Raw genomic sequence first — 20,531 nt, 5'->3', positions numbered from 1 at the left:
AGCTGAATTAATGCACCATAGGAAACATAGGAAAGCTCATCTTTTGTGAACTTAACTGTCATTTTAGTGGTCCTTTGTCATAGGTTTTCTAAGCATATGTATGTAAAGTCTGTTCTCTTTTTTGGCAAAAACCATAGACTCAGCTGATATCTCAGACTGTCAGTCAGACAGCTTGCTTTTGCAGTTGTTGGGCTGTAAGAAGAGGGAGGATGGGTGCCTAGCCTCACTTAAAGTATCCCGTGATTGCAATTAAACCCTGCTCAGCTAGAGCAGACCATGCTCACTGCACACAGTGACTATATGACTATAGGAGGTTTCAACAGTGATGCTCTGGCAAGCCTTTTTGGACCCAATCCATATGGATGTTGGGCTGTCAGCATGCAGATGACTATCCACAGGAAAATTCAAACATGTAAAGATAACGCTCCAGCCAGACTTTAAATGATGACAGCAACACGCTGATCCCTCAATGTCTCTACAGCTTATATCTATCTCTGGATCCTACTGTTCTGTCTGTTCCTGGGCTGAATGCAGAAACAGGAGTAGTTGAGTAACAAGAGGCTTTGAGAAACTGAAATGGTTTTTTATGATGAGTTCTAGGATTGATTGTTTTGTGTGTTGGTAAATCAAGTCAGTCTTCAGCATAAGCGAGTTTTCTCATCATGCAGTCCATCTTAATATCCAGCCACAGGGAAGTCTGGACCACATAAATGGAAGATATGTCTTGGTTATGTTGGCTGAGAGCTTATTTTAATGAGGAGATGACTGAGGCAACAAACATGAAGATAAATCCTCATTGTGGGATACTGTTTGAGGAGTTGAATAACTGTTACAGAAAAGGTCCAGCTGGGTGCATAGAGAACTCAGATCTGCTCTTGTAAGCATTTGCAAGTGCCTAACTATGAGTCAGAAACATGTATCTTCAGAAGTGCCCTAGGCTTATGGAGAGGAAAGATTCCAACTAAGCTTTTATTATACACCCACCACGGTCTTCTCAAACACATTCATTGTAAAGTAGCACATGGGCAACCAAAAGTACAGCTCAGAAATGCCAGATAATTTCCTCTTTGCACAGATATTGGAAGGCTCCTGTTGGGAAACACAACAGCAGCTTTGAGCTTGATCCAAATAGCACTTGTTGGGAGATATCAAATTGCAAAACAGAAGAGGGGGGTGAAGACACCCAAATGCATCAATACCACTTCCCTATATGGCAAATGAGTCATTTAAACTAATCACATCAGCAAAGCTTAGCCTTCAAAGCCTGAAGGATTCTCACCACTTCACTAGTTACTCTTTCAGAAATACCTTTCATATTATATGAGAAAGAAAATGAATTCTGGATGCATTCTTCTGCACAGCACAGATACAGGCTGTTGTGCATATGAGCACAAGATAAAGGGATATGCAGCACCAGGAAATTGCACTTATATTAATGGAAACATTATTGTGCAGTGGTGTGATATTCCCAGACAGTAGCTGGCATGAAGCACAAAAAGGGAACGCACAGCAAGGCACCTTATTAGGTAGGTTGGTGTTGTTGCTTAAGATCAAGGAGTGGGTGGGTGTTCAGAGAACTATGTGAAAGCAAGAAACTCTGCTCACAGTGCTCTGCCTAGAGAGTGAGGGCAAACAGGACCAGTGACCAAACAGCACAGAGCGCCCATCTTGGCCAAGAGGAGCTTTGTTACATCTTCAGACAAGGGCAGTCAGAGAAAAGGGGCTTTGAAGTACTGCAGCACAAAAAAAAATGTCCAGGTCTGGGCATCCTTAAACTGCTGCTCATGCTTCTCCTACGATGTGTAATTTTGTCCTGACTGAGCTCACTACAAAATTGTAACTATTTCAGTGGAGGCAGTGCACAATCAGACTCCTTAAAACTCTGTGAAGACTAATGTACCTGTTGAGTGGTATTACAGTATGTGCTTCCCTGGGACAATATTTGTTTGCACAGATGTTGACCTGCTTGTTCAAGTAAGAACTTATTTAGACCCAATGATTTTTTCACACAAGGATTAGTTTCTCTGGGTGTAGAATTAGTTAAAAATCAATTACATGCTGTGAAGTACTGAGGTACTCAATGATTCTTACTTATTCTCCTAACTGAATTAATACAGCCATCTATATATTTCCTCTTTTTTCACAAAAGAGAGCAAAAGCTTCTCTGTCTTATTGTATTTCTTATTAATGGGTCTGAAAAACCACTTTTTTTCTTTACTATTGGTGCTTTCACATTGACAAATACTGATTTTTCCCACACTTTCTCCACTCTCCATGGGTATTTCCTTTTGCTACTATTTTTACTGTTTTGACCTAACTGAATATAGTCACAATTAACACAACCAGAGAATATGTGTTACAGTCATGAAACAAGGAGCATTTAAAATTAAACCGCTGGCTCAAATTAATTTAGATCACTTGAAACAGGAAGTTGCCCTCAGCAAGCAGCTGATTTGAGGACATCACTTCTGCATTGGCCCAGACAAGAATGTGCATAGCACAGTATCCTCCTCCCAGCAGTGGTCAGCAGCAGGCACCTGGGAAAAGAGTATACCTATGCGATCCTCTTCTGACATATGCTTCAGCAAAACAGTACTTCAGGGAATTCCTGGTATACAGGAATCCCTAGATCATCGTAATTAATAACACTGGTGGATTTACTTTTAAGCAGAACTGTTAATTTACATAGTGTTAGATAATAAGGCCTTGTATGGTGGGATTGGATGTTCCCACTGATACTAGAAAAGCACCTGAACTATGGAAACTGTTTGGCCCCCAGTTGGTATTAACATTCCTTTTTGAAGACTCTGGACTACTGTGCAAGAGGTTGAGGATATCCATCATCACTGTCCATGCTATCTGATAAGGAAAAGATGTATAGTGTCTAGGACTACCCACTACTGTTCATGAATAGAACACATGCTTACAGAGAGATTTATCAAATCAAAGAACATTTACTGGTTTGTTGTCATAAAAGTACCCCTAAGTCACAGTGAAGGATGAAGCTGGGTGAATGCAGGAGGCTTATGACAAGAACTGAAACAGATGATGTTGCTATGGACTACACAACCCATTTGATATACTGTGCAGAAAGCATTGTGACTAGTATGCAAACCTTAGAGCTCAAGTGCAGGAAAATAAGGACACAACCAAAGTGCGATAGATTATTTAGGCAGCAGGAGAAAAGGAAAACAACATCTTATATATTACTTTAGAACCATTTCCTTTCAGACTGCAGTGTAACATCCCAGAAATTCAGTGTAAATCCATGCCACTGAAGCATATCTGACTTTGAAATAACCTATTGTTACAGACCCGCTAAGAAACAGCAGTACACAATTTACTGGAGTTATTTCAGTTCAAGGCAACAACAATCTGCATTGCACACACAAACATTTAGCTCAATATGAATGATTCAACAGTTAGCAGGTACTCTTGCCAATGACAATGTCAGCTATCTGCCACACTGGGTTCCCCAATAAAATAGCAGAGAAAACACCTTGCTCTACTTCCAGGTACATTACTTCCAGATGTTCCAGTAACATAAAGTAAATGCGTATGAACAACTCCATATGCCAACACCACTCTTAGGAATGAAGCAGCGCAGGACTGGCATTGAAAAGGCCAGGGACTGTTTTGCTTCAGATACTGCAGATACCAGGCAGGGTCTGGGCACCCTTTCTAGCTGGGGTTCAGCAGGCAAGGCTTGCTGCAGCTCTGAAAAAAGATGCTCCTACTCTGCAATTTACACTATATTATCAATCCAATGCCTTCAGGTTAAGAAACAGTGGTAGATTTATTTATTTGTTTGAACCATAGTGAAGCACTGGCTTCTAATCAGAAGTCTGAATGACAAATTAACTCATTTAAAACAATTATTTACGAAACTGAAAGTACAGTTGTTAAGAAACACAGATGATCCCTATCAGTATATCTCCGATAAAGTTGCAGCAAGCTGTTTCAGATTAGCCTTTCTTTCCCTGCTTTATCATCCTTTCTATTTAATAATGGCCTAGATCTCATTTATATGGGGTGGGCATGTCTAGAGACTTTACCACATTAAATTAGAAACAGTATTTCCATATTATCTGTGACATTCAGATGCACCTCTATTGATATTTTTTCCTTGGTTAATTAAGCACTGACTTGAGTATTAGCTGACAACCTGGCCTTCCTCTCAGAGGTAATAGTAAGCTCTACATTCTCTCTGGGAGCTAATATACATCAGCTGTGATAATAAGTGTGCAAATTCTCTCTGCTATATCTTTTAGACAGTCTATCTTCTGTCCTGATTCACATAGTTATATTTAATATTTCCACAACATTACATAATCTGTACCAAATTTTTCTTCTCTGAGGAATCACAGAATAGTTGAGGTGGGAAGGAACCTCTGGAGATCCCCACCTCCAACCCCCTGCTCAGGGCAGAGACAGCTAAAGCAGGTTGCCCTGGGCTGTGTCCAGTCAGACTCCAATCTCAAAGGATGGAGAAATCATAGCCTCTCTGGGTAACCTGTTCCCGTGCTCAACCAACTTATAATAAAAAAGGTTCTGACATTAATGTGAAATTTCCTGCAGTTCAGTTTGTGCTCATTGTCTCTTTTCCTGTCACTGGGGACCAGGAAGAACAGTCTGCTTCTGTCCTTAAACAATAAGCACTCTAGTAAAAAAAAAATAAAAGGAGGGCGAGCATAAAAGGGAGGGGATAAAGGGGGGGAGAGAGAGAAAGGAAAGGGAGGAAAGGGAGGAAAGGAAGGAAAGGTAGGAAGGAAAGGAAGGAAAGGAAGGAAGGAAGGAAGGAAGGAAGGAAGGAAGGAAGGAAGAAAGGAAGGAAGGAAGGAAGGAAGGAAGGAACCACCCCCCTAAATCCCAAAAGCAGATTAAGTAGAATTTGTGCTAAAAAGCATCTTTAATGATATGACTAGCTCCTGGGTACCTGGGCATGTAACTTCAAGCCTCTGAGTACCATATGCATTTGTTGCTTTAAAACACAAAGCCTGGTTGGGTATCGAGAGTCCAGGTAAAGTTTAGTATGTCAGTACCATCGTTCTGGCATTTCCTAATGTTATTCATGCATAGCTACATTGTGCCGTAGGAAGAGCTGGAAATGCCTTTGGTGTGCCTTATAGTTTCGTTAGTAAAATTGTATGACACTGTTAATCTCCTGAAGGTATACTCCACAAAATTAGCAACATATTCCAGTGCCTTTTAAGGGGAAATCACCATCACTCTGAAATATTGCGAAAACAGGCACTGCATGTAAAATAACGTGCTATTTTCCTGAAGAATTGAAGAAACTGATACTGATCACCATTTCCCTAGGTGCCAGCTGGCATCAGATGTTAACTAAAGCCAGACGTAGCAATACCAGCTATAGCATCTCCTGAGGGGATGCAAGTACACAGCTGCCCCTCACACTTGCAGCTAAGATGTCTGGCATTAGGCTCAGCTCATTGTCATAGTGCTTTAGAGGGAACTAGAACAACTATGGGAATGGAGGAGGACCTCATTTATGAAAACTTGGATGACTCACCTTTCCTACGGCACAATTTAGCTATGCATGAATCACAAGACAATACCATTCAGCTATGGTTGTCTTTAACAGTTATATTTGAAGGATTAAAGTTGAAGTTCTTAACAGTGTTTTGGACAGGTAGGAATGCTCAGTGTGCATGAAGAGACTTGTGATGTAAGGCGGTGTCAGTGCCACTGCACTGGCTCAGGTAACTCACCCCATGCTGTACCAGAGGTCTGCAGTAATAGAAAAATGAAGAGTCCCTGCCTTTTCATCCAGAATTTCATTGACTAAAGAGAGCATGACCAACCCACCTGCCATTTAGTAACTCAAATTACTTGTAAGAATTCCTATAAACAGGCATAAAGTATTATTAATAACATCTTCCTAACATAATAATGACCAAAATCCGAACACATTACAACATTAATGCTTTATGATTTCCCTGGCACTTAATTACTGTACTGATAAACTGATCTCTGTTAGACCCCTAAGGGTTTTGTATCAAGATGTCATCAGTGAAATGACCATGCAAGTGGCCTTGCTGTACAAGTTTTATTTTTTTCACACAAGTCAATGAAGCATAGAGAGACTGTCATAGCCCTTTGTTTGAAAACAGCAGCAATAGGGCAGACTACATATGCAGATTCACAAAGCATTAATCAGTTGCTTGCACCATTTAATTACTATCCATTATTTTATGTTTTTGATAGAGTATTCAATGGAATTAAATCCTGAGCATCACTTTCAGCCATTGTTATCCAATTTGGCTTTAGCAAAATTGCATAAACAAGTACACAGTCTCAACATATTTCAGCACAATTTATGGCTCCAGGGATGTAAGTTCCAGGAACAATTTAATAGAAAATAAACATGATTATTAATAGAAGTGATAAAGGAGTGGGATGATAAAGCAACGTGACTATCACACAAATTACCTAATGGAATAATAAAGTATACATTATTTTAATCCAGCTACTTAGATTTAAAATCTCTTTTTGTCCTCTGTACTAATAATCACTACAGTTTGCCTGCATGTTCCCCTGAAGAGGAGAGAATGGGGATTTTATTGCTCATGTTTTTCCCAGACTTGTACAAAACAGGAGGTTATAGAAAATAAATTTACAGTGATTCCATAAGCAAAGGAATGGAGGAGATAGAAAGATGAAACTACCGTATAACACATTAAGGAGCAAGAATGTAAAAGCAAACAGTCCAGAATAGAGCACCCATGGCTTCTACTGTCAGAGCTATTGATACACTGAAAAATGAAATTGTTCTGAAGGAAGAAAAGCATGAGACTGTATGACTGGCAAGCTCTTAACAGGGATTATAAATATATAGCGCTCTCTGATGAGATATTCACAGTGAATGTGTTTGAAGATATGACTTCAATGGGACTGAACTGGAAACAAAATATATTAATAATGCTAATAAAGCACACAAAGGACACTTCAAGATAATTTGTATCTTTCCTCTGAAAAGTGATATGGAAACACTGCTCAGAACATAAGGTTGTAGAGTTTAAAACTAGATGAAGTATACAACGTTATCAATCATGCAAAAGATTGCTGCAGTCTATTTTCTATGAATTTATAGAGAGACATCTCAGAAAAGCTGACAAACTACAAATGACTACATCTGTAAGTCCAGTAAATTGGAAATGTATCCCTCCTCCTCCCTCTCTTCCCCACCACTTTGCTGAGTAAGGGGGAGAACTTGTTTCAATTCAGAACTACTAGTTTCCTTGGTCTGGTCATTTGCCAGCATGGCTGTAGGAGCCAAGAGCAGCCTCAAGTTTTCAAGTGGCACATACAGGAAAGTAGCTAAAGAATTGTTCTCTGCCATGGCCCAATCAATAAAATCTGAGGGAATCATCAGTGAGCAACCAGAGGTGGCTTCAACATGGGAAGCATAGAAGGCTGCATAGTAGCATCACACAAAACTGCACAAATTTCAGGTTGCCCTTGGTTAATTTGAAATACTTCAAAATTCTTGGAAGAAAGATCCTTTGAACATGAAAGGCACTGTCATTAGAACAGAGCACTAGTAGCAGTTCATTACATGTAGCCACCTACAATTTTAACAAAATAGTATCTTTACATCTTGGTACATCGTTCTGTGTGTATAAAACATGACCCAAGTACTGGTACTCCTGCCAGGGTACAGAAGCCCAGCAGAGCAAAGCAGTTCATTCCACATTTCCACATCCTGTTCCTTACCCAGCCATAACTGGTAACCTCATCATGGTACACACTGGATGTCACACTCACCTCCGCTGTCTCACCTTACATAAAGGCTGAGGTTGCCGGGGATTTCTTGGGGCTTTAGGTGTTTGTCTCACATTAGCACTGGTCAGTGCCCACCATCATCAACCACAGCTGCAACTGCCCATCAACACCATGAGTCAGATGAGGGCTGCATGTGCCCTAGAGATGACACAACTCCCTTCATGTTTGTCTTCTGGACCATGACTACACTCCTCCTCTTTCTTTTCTTCTTCTTCTTCTTCTTCTTCTTCTTCTTCTTCTTCTTTTTCTTCCTCTTCCTCGTCTTCTTTCTCTTCTTTTTTTTCTTCTTTTTCTTCTTTGTGTCTCTTCCTAGTGTGGCATTGTGCATTCTCTAGTTTTATTTTAATTACAACTATGTACTTCTGTTTGTCATTCAAATGTGCAATAATCACAGCAGTCATTTTTAAGAAATTTAAATCAGAAAAAAATTACTTAAGTATTTCTGGCTTTAGCTGTTACCTGATAGGTGAACACATCCCTTTGTCAGTCTTTTGTTACTAATGATAATTAGGTACACAACATTAATTCTGTCTTAGTACTACATCCTTCCACACCAACCTGCTGATTTCTTCATACATATTAAGTAGAGCAGGTATGATGTTCAGTTGTCCAGCTCTTCAGATGTACACCAGCTATGGATTTCAACAGACAGCTTCTCTCTGTTTGCCAGGCAACAGCCACTGCATATCCTTGAAAGCTTTTCAGGACTCAAACAGAAGCACTTGTTAGCCAGGCCCATTCTGAAACAGCATATGAATTGATGTTTCAATAGGGCATTGGGCCAGGGAATTCAAGATGCTTTTGCATTTACGCTAGTCTAGAAAATAAAGATTTCCTCAGTTCAAGCCATAAGACAGCCCTAACAGAAGGTGGGAGACAATAGGATCCTTTATGTCAATCATCCATTTGGAATCTCTTCAGAAGCAGAAATGTGGGGGTTTTTTTTTCTTTTGTCTTTTCCTTTAAAGGCCTTTATTTTCCATTCTTTCATCTGTCTCTTTTTTCTTTGGTTCCCAGTACTTTGGGCTAATACAGGAGGATATGTCTCTCACAGAAAATGCTGCTAATGAGTTTATTTCTGTTTTCATTGCCAGATCAATCTTGTAGGGTGCAACCCAGTTATTAGAATATTTAGAAGAAATCCTGCTCACCTCAATTTCTGTAACATGTTTGTACCAATCTGTCTTGTGTTTTCTTCAGGATTTATAAAAATAAAGTATTAAGACAGACTTTCCTCCCCCTGTGGTTTATCTAAAAGAGCAGATTTTGCCATCCTTACTCATACTGAATGGTCACTTATGACATATATTCTTTAATTGATTTCAGTGGGACTTCTTATGTAGAGCACATGGTAAAATCTGGCTTCATAAGCATAAACAAATGCCCTTCTACCCCAAGCAAGGAAAGGTTTCAAAATACTTTATGCTCATAAAAAGACTCCTGTATTCATTCCAGAAAATTAACATAGCAGGCACTAGCAGGACCCCAGCTTCTAACATACAGAACCAAGAGGTAAGTTGTATTCTTCAGTATAAGAACTGAAAGAGTTTAACGCCACTATTTCATCCAGTGCAACAGCCTGACATGTTTACCCTGCTCAATTCACCTTTATGTTATTATCCAGTTTGGTTAAATGGTTCTGCTACCCCCTTCTATCTTGATCAAAAGTTTAAATCCGTCTTCAATCCCCTGGACATCCAAGCCTTTTGAAAACTAAAGATTGCTTTAAAGTCTCATTGATGCTTACCCTACCCACCAACTATCAGTAAATATGGTAGGACCCACATTATAGCCCTATTGTCAATTGATAGCTTTTGTGATACAATAATAATACAGGTCACTGCTACACAAATTCCTAAAAAATAAATAGCTTCAAATAGAATTCAGGCCCAAAGAACCACAGGAAACCATTATCTGAACCTCAAAGAACAAACAAACAAAACCATTCCTGATGGGTTTTGGCTTTTGTTGCTTAACCAGAAGCAGTCTGGGGTCATCAGATCAGCTGGCCAGTGGCCACCTTTTGCAGGAGATTTGGCATTCTAGCCTCCTTTAGACTGAAGCCCAGACTGGAATTTATTGCCACTGTGGCTTTCCTGAAATAAAAGCTCTTCAGGCAAGCAAGGGTTCCATTTCTTACACCTCAACTAGAAAGGGAAAGGCTCTCCTACTGTAACAACCCAGTTATTTTCACCAATTTCCAGCTCTGTTTATCAGTTACACAGATGTACATCAGGCTGAGATGGGGCTGGAGAGACAAGGAAAAATGGTGATGGCTGAACCTGCAGGGTGAAATTCTCATCTCCCTGCTTTTGCATGCTCCAGCATCCACATTCTCTGAGCAACAGGAATGAAGAAGCCTAGTTCACAGGATATATGGGAGTGCAGCATTACTTAGAGGTCAAACTGCTGCTATTTTCTTTGAATGTACTTTAGTCAGCTAATGTATGAGAGTCAATAGATAGGTACTGCCACAGTCTGTATGCCTCTCAAGCCCAAGGCTACTGATAAGCACATTTGTATTGATTGCAAAACAGTATGTCCCAAGATTTCAGTTCTGAAGGAGTCTTCTCCCAAGAAAAACTAAAATACAAAAAATTCCTTCCATTGAAATGAAGGAGGAGGGAGCTGGAAATGATTGCTGAGTTGCACACAGGTTTGGTTAGATCATGCCCACAGCACATGTAGTATTGCACAGATTAAGTTAAGGTTTGGTTTACCACACTTCCCTTGGCTCAGTGCCAAATGCTGCTACAGTGGGGCCAGAGCACTTCTGCAGCCAGCTACAGGAGCAGGTGCACAAATGCCTGGTAGGCAAGAGGCAGGCAGGGAAGGCTACCTCTGCCCTCTCTGCCTGCTGAGCAGTTCCCACAGAGCTCCACAGCACAGGACACCTTTGAAAGGGGACAGGAGGGAGGGCATCCTATGCATGCTGGCATCTTCATGGGACTTGGGAGTCAGGAAGTTGGATGCATGGAGGTAAGTCTCAGGAAAACCAGCTGCAGGTGCACATCTGCGCTGTGGCCTCCTAAACAAAGTGCTCCCTAAAGTCAAGATCTGCCTAAATGCCATTGTGGCTTATCCTCTGCTGTTGGATTCCCAAGAGAGGATAAAGAAAAAAGCACAGAGCTTGCTGTGGAATATCCATATTCTGGTTTCTGCTAAATCACAAGCATCTTGTGGTAACCCACATAAGAGATGGGGAAAGGACAATTCACTGTCAGTTAAATTTCTGTATCTCCACCTGTAAAGTGCTAAGAGAGAACACACAAAGTACGCAACATAAATAAAAAGATAAATTACCTTATTCTTAGAGGCCAGTAGAGCTTGTCTGTGTACCCATCCAATGACAGAGGTAGAGAGCGCTGGCACACAGATGCTTCTGAGATGCTTTACAGCATATTGAGGCTTCCCAACAATGCAGAAGTACTCTGTAAGTTTTTCCAAATCATTCTGCCTTCCCATTCTCTCAAACAGAGGATTTAGCTTCAAAAATGTCAGTTTCATGGAAGTACTGAGATAAATACCAGAGTAACAAGCTCAGTATTGTTAAAATCTGTGAAGTAGATGAGGAATATTCATGTAAATGTTGTAACAGAGTTAAAGAAGTAGAAATTAATTAGGTCAAAGTAATGTCAGGCAAGATTTTGCAGAAATTAGCAATAAGTTTGGAATAGTTATATCAATTGTTAGACGAAAAAAAAAAAAAGACTAATTTATGACACCTTAAAAAATTTTAAAGGGTGGTCACTCAGTGCTTTGCTAAATCATATGACTTTTGCAGACTTGTATTTCGTGCACCCAGCTTAATTTCACAAGGCATCTGGAAGACGTTTGGAGAGATTTTTGAAACATTATTGAATAAGCAGGAAGATGCCAAATCTAACCATAAGTGGGAAAAAATGAGTAGTGGCACCTTTCAATAGCCTTGATCAAGGTTGGCTCTTTTCTTCTTCCCATAATTCATGGTAATGTTTTGTATCTCACCTGGTCACATTATACCAGAAAAAGAAGTTCCAATATGCAGCAAGCAGATAAACCTCTGAAAAAAAAGTCAGGAAAAACCAGTATTAAAATTTTGCTCAGCATTTTCCTCTTTGAGATACTCCTGGACCAATTCTCCAAGGCTCAAAAAGCCTCAATGGTGTGCTGGTTTGGGCTGGGATATAGTTACTTTTCTTCACAGTCTGGTATGGGGCTATATTTTGGATTTGCACTGAAAATACGGTTGATAATACAGAGATGTTTTTGATATTGCTGAGCAGGGCTTACACAGAACCAAGGCCTTTTCTGCCTCTCACACCACCCCAGCAGCGAGGAGGCTGGGGGTGCACAAGAAGCTGGGAGGGGGGACAGCCAGGACAGCTGACCCCAACTGACCAAAGGGATATTCCATACCACATGATATCACACTCAGCATATAAAGCTGGGGGAAGAAGAAGGAAGGAGGGGACATTCAGAGTGATGGCATTTGTCTTCCCAAGTAACCGTTAAGTGTAATGGAGCCCTGGTTTCCTGGGGATGGCTGAACACCTGCCTGCCGATGTGAAGTGGTGAATGAATTCCTTGTGTTGCTTTGCTTGCACGTGGCTTTTGCTTTACTTATCAAACTGTCTTTAGCTCAACTCATGCATTTTCTTACTTTTACTCTTCTGATTATCTCCTCTACCCTGTTGAGGGGGAGTGAGTGAGCAGCTGTGTGAGCCTTAGTTGCTGGCTGGGGTTAAAACACAACTGATGATTATCTCCAAATTCATAAAGTCTTCCACAAACCTAGAGCTGTCTTTTTACAAATATGTACCATGAAGATACTTTAAACTTATTATTATTTTCTACTATTTATTTCTTCACCACCAGCACCACATATGTCATTCATTTGACTCACAGAACAATGGACAAGGTAACATGGACTCTTGCTACTTGCTGGTGATAATAGAATAATTTTGTCTCTCTAGACTAATTTTTATTTCAGGCTTCTGAGTTTTGAGCCTTACCATGAGATTTGAGCTTCAAAGCAGCACAGCAAGGAACAGGACATGTTTGCCACACATTTTAGCAGCAGAGGCAGCTGCTTCTATTGTCTACTGGCTAGACCCCATTATATAACACATGGTACAAAGAGCAAAATAGATTAAAACATTTCATATGGAAGACAGCATTGAGAACTTATATAGTGATGGATAACAAAATATTAATTAGATATGGCAAGATATCCAGGGGAATAAAAGATAAAGAACAATCAAAACCTGGTTGTCCTTACTGGCTTTGAACTAATGACACATAAAGCAGGAGCTTACTGCATTCAGAACGGAAGTCATGAATAATTTGACACTTCTCAGGTGACTGTTGATTTTGCCAGACATTGAAAGGCAGTAAAAAATTTTCCCAAATAACAGAAGTGGCATAACTGCCACTGATACTATAATTTAGGCTTGAAGTTCTGGAATCAAATTATTTGAATGTCTTTTCAATTATAGCTTTTTTTCTGCCCAAGCAATTGTTGAACACCCCCGCTACTGTATTTCTTTTACATTTTATAAATATTTTATATTTATATTTCTTTTGTGTATTTCTTTCCTGCCAACTCCTCCTTTGCAGAAAGTGGCAAAAGATGAGCCTTTCATGACAAAAGCATGCAAGTTGTTAAGATTAGTATCAGTATTTGTTGATCTTTTTTCTCAGCAAATTTGCAAACTAGCACAGTAAATATAACAAATATAACCAGGCAAAGGAGGTGCATTAAAGAACTAAATAATTTTAATCAGTGTGACTAGATTAAACAGCTTCTTAAATATTTCAATGTGGCAATCCTTTAGGAAGTGTTTATGACAAGCTTATAACAGTGCCAGGCAAAAGACAAAGTGGAATCTATCCAGGCTCATCCATATTTAAATATGTGTGCTCAGTGCAGAGATGGCTTAGGGAAAAGCGATGACATCTCCAAACTTACGATAGGTGGCAGGCAAGAATGCTGGCAGAAGCAACGAGGAGAAATAGAGGAGATAAATAGGGAAGCTGACAGCAAGAAACCGTTTTAAAGTGTAAATGAGCTCAAGAGAGAAAAACACAAAGACAATGCAAGTCTTGCAGTCCAGGATGGACTATGGGTCACCAGACATCTTGCAAAATTTTTACTTGCCTTTTGAACATTGTGAGTGAGAAGCTAAGTGAAGAAAAGACACTAGCTGTAAAACAATTTGGTTATCAAAATTGCAAACAAACTATTAAAGGAATAAGAAAGGGAGGGAAAATATGAGATGCAAGAAGATGGCCAAATATTTCAGAAAAATGAAGAGCTTCAAGCTGCCAGGAATGAGAGGAAGATAGTGGGCATGTATCAAGCCCTCATGAACAGTAGTTTAAGTGAAAAAGGAATGGGAAAAGAAAACATTTCCAACATTTTTCCTTTCTGAACTGTTCCAGGTGCCATGACTACAGCCTGCCTTTTTGAGGTGGAAACCTTTTCATCTGCTGCAGATATCTAACAAAGGGGCAGTTCAGCACACCCCACCTGCATGGCACATGTAACTTTAATAGTTGTTGCAGGGCAGTAGGTGTCCCCAAAATGCTGGAGGCTTGGGTTGGTAGTATACACATGGCAGGCCTTCTGCCTTTCATTTCAGGTCAATAAGTCAGTTATAGATACAAACTATAGCTCTTATCTTCTGCCAACTCAGTTTATTCTCTCCTTCTTGAACACAGTCCAGCATTACAATATAAAATTAGCCTTTTCCAAGATACACATCTGCAGAACAAGCTATCAAAAGGTGAAGTTCTATTCTGTCTGCAGCTCATTCCACTTTTAAACACTGAAAATAAAATTTAAAAACCTTAAATTTTCCACTATATCATCTTGAAAATAGCCAGTAGAAGAACATCTTTTTTTCCTCTTCCTCCTCAACAAGACCACTGTCTCAGAGGGTCACTTTGGGATATCGGCAGATATCAGATGTCTGGAGGTAGACACAGCAACGTATGTATAACTGAGTATGTCTGAATATGGAGTTGGCAGACTTTATTTGGGGAAGTGAATCACTGGACAGTTCAAGATGTGGAAACAGTTGTTGCAAGTCCTGCTCCAGAATCACAGGGATATTCTACTGATAAACAGAATTTGCTTAAAATGGCTGTTTAGTGGAAAATTTAAAATGCAAAAAACAGGACAGAGATTAACTTCTCAGTAAAGTACTGGTAACAGTGTCAGCATTAAGGAGGAGAACCACAACAAAAACACCAACTACACATGCTAGCAGCTGACCTATACACAGAAGATCGAACATACTACCGTGATCCAATCATGTGTTTTTGATCAGTGCCAATGGAAAAGAAAGCAGCTGCTGCACAGGTAAGGAAAATCCTCCTCTCTCCAAATCATTGGGTTCACCCTTTAAGAGCTACCTATATCTGACGCGCAACATGGAGCTTTGTAACATGAGCAACAACATACAAAATGAAAATATGCCTCAAGAAAAAAGGGAAGAGACCCAGCAAATAGAGCAAGAAAGGAGGCAAAAAGGAAGGGGGGCTACCAAATTTGCCTAAATTTCTGCTCCTTGGTATTTCCTTACTGCCAATATTTTGCACAACTGTTCTGCAGAGCTTTCACTCCTCTGCTTTGTCATAAAGTCAGAGACCTCACAACCCAGAGAGAAAACTATAAATATGTCAACAGTGGCATTTTCCATTTAAACCTAAATGAACTTCTAGGAAGAAAAAAAACCCAACAAAACACAACCTTGTGAATTTGCCTGACCTCTCTTTGGGGGGTGGGGGTGTGTTGTTGTTTATTTTAACACCAATTAAGGTTTTATTTCAGAAATCTCAGAATGCTTAGTACTTAATTAGCATTAGGCACGTGACCAGACACTGTTGTAATCTAACCTGTGGTTTGGGACTTATGATTGTAAGCTTTCCACTGATAGCACTTGTGGACAGTCACCCTCATGAATTACATACTTCTTTGGTATGAAAACCCTCTCTGTAAATTGCTGTGTAATCCCAATTCAGTTTTTAAACCACTGAATGCAAGAAGAGCTGTTCCTCCAAGTACTGCTACCTTAATAACAGATTAGTTTAATATATGTAGACACTGATGCTTTCTTTTGTAACTTGATATGCACAAAAAACTTTTTTTGTTCAGGCCAATATCCCAATTTGCATGCTTTCTGTCACATCAAATGAAACTGCTCATTGGAAACTGGGACATAAGCTACCACTTGCATTCATGAATATGTGCCACCTGCTTTCATTTCGCTCTTGACATTCTAATGTGCTCTTGAGCAGTTCTGCAGGTGAAAAGGTCAGTCATTATCAGCAGCCAAGGGAGATAAGAAATATATTGGAAAAGCTTATCTGAATCCAAAGATTTTCAGCTATAGCAAGATTTTCACTCAATTTAATTCTTGAAAACAAACCTGGGGAAGATTTTCTCCCTCTCTGCTGCTAGAGGTGGATCTCTCCATATTTACAGATTTCTGTACTGCACTTCCACTGTTTCCTGTACTGTACTTTACAAGGTAAGAAGCAAGACACAGTGACTCTCCCATAGCAACTATGAGGGGCTTCAATTTATTCAGAGGTGCTTCAGTGAAACCAGATTCAGAAGAGCATGTGGGTGCTGGTGTCTCTTCACAGCTGCTCATCAGCATTAAACACTTTGAACTGTCAGTGTAACAATAAAAATAAAGCCATTCCTCTTAAAGCAACCCACTGAAATAATTTGTGCAGTCTGACATCATAATTTATTCATTTGTAATTTCTCTCCAAATGCACACTGAACATAGCTACAGCAGTGCATAAAGCACTCATGCCCTCCTGATTGAAATGTATATCCTCGCCTAGCTGCAGGTTTCAAAGAAACAGCCTTGTTAAAACTCCACGGAAAGGAAGAAGGTTCAGCAGATCGGTCGCATTGGTTTTCCTCACATGATGAACATAGATCTAGGTGAAGCCTTGGGCTCTAATCTACCATGTAGGCTGTCACATGTAACTGATCAACTGAGTGGTCTGCAGGGTCGTATTATATTTAGCTTAATCAATGGGCTCAACCAACACCAAAGGACTCTGTATCTGCTCAGAAATTACCTGGTAAGAAATATGTAACCATTTTCACACAAGATCCTGCTCCCATGGAAGGCAGGCAAAATTCCCACTGTCTTTAGAGAATTCAAAGTCAATCTACCAACAGTTTAGCCAAAAAGAATTTAATCTTATTTTTAAATCCAGGAGATTCAATTTTACACCCAGTTTTCAAGTGTTACCTTTCTTTTCCTCAGCGCTTTATTCTTTTAATTTGTCATTGTTGCTCCCTGCCCTGGCATTGGTTTTCCAAGGAAACCCATTCATCTCGATATTTCTGAGACTGACAAAGCTCATCATCAGCTTGCAGAAATGATGGAGATAAACAACATGCAGTTTATTCAGATTAATGTGTGCAATGACAATGAGCTCATGACAGGAGCAAACAAAACATCTTTACAAGGTAATGATGACTATTGCTATGTGAAGTATGAGCAATCTTTACAGACTGGAAATCAACAATAAAAAGATTCACTATCTGATAAAGGGATCTATTAATAATAAGCCTTCCTAAAGAAAACAGGGCATTTTGAAGACAAATTGTCAGCCACATCTCCTTTACCTAGGGTGCTCAAGGAAGCACTTATGCCACAGAGGAACTCAGTCTACAGCAGAGGAGAACTTTCAAATAAAGGAATGGTGCCTGAGAAGTAAGCCTCAGCCTGCAGCTTGCCAAAAAACTTACTACGTTAGTGCACTTGGTAATAAGCATTCATTAAGACAAAACCAAGTAAAGCAACTTTTTTTTATAATGACTGCCTGTTAAGGTAAAAGTTAAGTACTGCACTATCTCCAAAATGCCACCAACAGTGAATACAGTGCTAAGAACTCAGATTTTCAGAAAAAACAAGCATAAACTAGTCCTGGAAATGAAACTCATGCTCGAAGTCCTCCACAGCTAGAAAAAGTCAATGTACAAGACATGACAGAAGCTATCAGCTCTGGTAAAAACCTGTTGAAACACTTTGAAATCAGCTTCTGATACATAAGGAAGAAACCATGTTCTACAGGGAGCCATACAGGGTTCTGTCCTTTCATGGACTAAATTCAGTGGAGTTGTCAATGGATCAGTGGGTCAATGGATCACTGGAACTGAACTTACATCTGTTTATACCTGTCCAAATTGGCTTCAGCAAGTGAAGCCTGTCCAGGCCCAGAATGGTTGGGTCTGAGGAGATTCTTTGTGATTCCCAGAGTGAGATTAAGACACAAATGAGGTCAAATGCCATAAAGAAAAGAAGTTTAATGGTACTTGCATAGAGGCAGGAAACGGAGAGAAGGAGAGGAAAAATAAAGTAAAGAAAGGTGCAATAGCTACCACCGCACGGAGCTGGGGGTCCCATCAGCCCGGATCGACTTCATGTCAGGTGGGGAATTCCACTCGGTGCTGGTTGTCACGGTTCTTTTATAGATGTTCGAGAGTTGTTCACCCAAAAGTCTCTGCTCCTTCCAAGAGCTGTTTTGCATAGCCTCACCCCTCACCTGGCAGTGGTGCAAGCACCCATACCATCTTATCAGAGAACTTTTCATCCTCTGGGGTCTGGGTGTACTTGCTGGGGTGAGGGTACAAAAAGGAGATGTGTGGTTTTCGTGGTCAGGCAGATGCAGTGGTGTTTGGGTAAATGTTTGTGGCCCGCCAAAGCCAGATATAGACAAGTTCTCTACAGGGCCTCTATGTCAGTTTGCGGTCAGCCAGCAATGTTGAGACAGATAGCACAGTTCTAATAACGTCCTTCACAAAGCCACAGCAAGATGGTTCACCATGTTGAACGCACTTTCTTATAGTGACAGACACTTCAGCAAACATGAAGCATAAACAATGGCAGTTCTTTAATAAAATGCTCTTAGTAGTTTTCATCGTTAATCATATACCTATCTCTTCCTACCAATCTAACCGTCCAAAGCATATATATATGAGTGTCCTCACATGTGCTTGCTGTAGTTCCCCAGCCCAGGCCAAAATACAAGCTGAAGCACAGCACATAGGACTTACAAGAGGAATCCAGGAATGCAGGACCAAACTGGTGCTTTAATTCATGAGACTAGTTTCACATGTTCATAAAACTGCAAGAAGAATTAATCAATTTGCCGTCAAGTGTTAGAACACAAAATAGCAAAGCTGAATATTTCAAGATTTCACATTCTGATGGAGAGAATTTTATTTACCATTCGATGGCACTTCAGGTTTGCTGGGAATAAAAATGAACACATCTAAAATCAACAACTGGGAAGTGGTGATTTTGTGTAGCCATAGCTCTGTAATACATGTATGGTAATGACTTTAAGGGCTGAGTTCAGCTGGGTGCTTTGGATTTGTATCACAGAACGATATTATATTCTCATTTGAACTCGTATAATTCTGGAGTACTTTCATTAACAATAGTGGGATTACTCCAGATTTGCATTGAAGGCAGGTTTGCTTTGAACTACATCATATGAGCAGGATAAACTAGGACACTGGCTATTTAAACACATGGCAGTCATCTAGAAGCCTTTTTTACACTGTTCAGGTAAACAAAGAGGGGAAAGAAACCAACACAAATAAATATTATTTACTAAGTTATTTACAGGAACTTTCCAGATTCGCAAGGATTATAAATATGCCTATGAAAACTATACTTTTTCTTACTGTTTCTGAAATCATTAATCATGGTGCTGAATACGAAAACAATCATTTAGATGCAGCTGGAAAAATAACTTATTCACAGCTGAACTGTAACTGACTTCTTAGAAATTGGTAAATGAGCAAATTTTTAATCATTACTAAGTGCAAAATTATGCAGAAGTGCTAAGGGTACCCAGGCTGCACTCTCTCCAGCTGTCTTTAGCAACTAGGCTAGGAAAAAGGAAGAATGCGTTTTCACTGCAGCTATTGCTGTCTGTGCATCTGTCTCTTATCCAGCACATCATGACCTTTTACTTCATACAGAATATGGAAGGGTACGCCAATGCACCCTTTGCAGCCATATAGGTGTAGAAGCAGACTGTATGCCCAAGCTGAGATGCTCTTTCCTATTGTATTGGGTTCGTGTGGTAAAGTTTTGGTAGCCAGGGGACTACAGGGCTTGTTTCTGTGAAAAGCTTCCCCATGTCCAACAGAGCCAATGCCAGCCAGCTCCAAGACAGACCCACTGATCAGGACTGAGCCCATCAGCAACAGTGGCAGCACCTCTGGGATAACATATTTTAAAAGGGTGGTGCGGGGGAACTGCGGAACAACAGCAGTGCAGAGAAGAGTGAGAATATCTGAAAGAAACAGCCCTGCAGACACCCAGGTCAGTGAAGAAGGAGAGGAGGAGGTGCTCCAGGCACTGGAGATTCCCTGGAAGCCTGTGGTGAAGCCCATGGTGAGGCAGGCTGTGCCCCTCAGCCCATGGAGGTTAGCGGTGGAGCAGATCCCCACCCACCACCCACAGCCTGGAGAGGGCCCCACACCAGGGCAGGGGGGTGCCCAAAGAGGCTGTGACCCCACCGGCAGCCTGCACTGGAGCAGGCTCCTCGCAGGATCCCTGGCCCCGCGGGCAGAAGAGCCTGGGCTAGAGCAGTTTTGCTGACAGGGCTTGTGACCCTGCGGGGCACATGTGCTGGAGCAGTCTGTTACTGAAGGACTGCACCCCACGGAAGGGACCCACACTGGAGCAGTTCCT

The 20,531-nt window shown here is 40.5% G+C and overlaps 1 protein-coding gene across 1 annotated transcript in view; it reads left to right on the top strand.

The window, feature by feature from the left end:
• The window catches only part of DMRTB1 (DMRT like family B with proline rich C-terminal 1), an 88,049-nt gene that overhangs the window by 13,520 nt on the left and 53,998 nt on the right, over positions 1–20,531 (top strand). The window contains exon 1 of the mRNA XM_080406316.1: positions 1–20,531. This exon is cut by the window's left edge and continues 13,520 nt beyond it; it is cut by the window's right edge and continues 41,632 nt beyond it. The gene's annotated coding sequence lies outside the window, so the exon portion shown is untranslated.

Source organism: Falco punctatus, assembly GCF_963210335.1.
Source record: "Falco punctatus genome assembly, chromosome: 11".
Classification (NCBI taxonomy): domain Eukaryota; kingdom Metazoa; phylum Chordata; class Aves; order Falconiformes; family Falconidae; genus Falco; species Falco punctatus.
The sequence above is the reverse complement of the archived record's forward strand: the minus strand, read 5'-3'. Positions and strand labels throughout refer to the sequence as shown.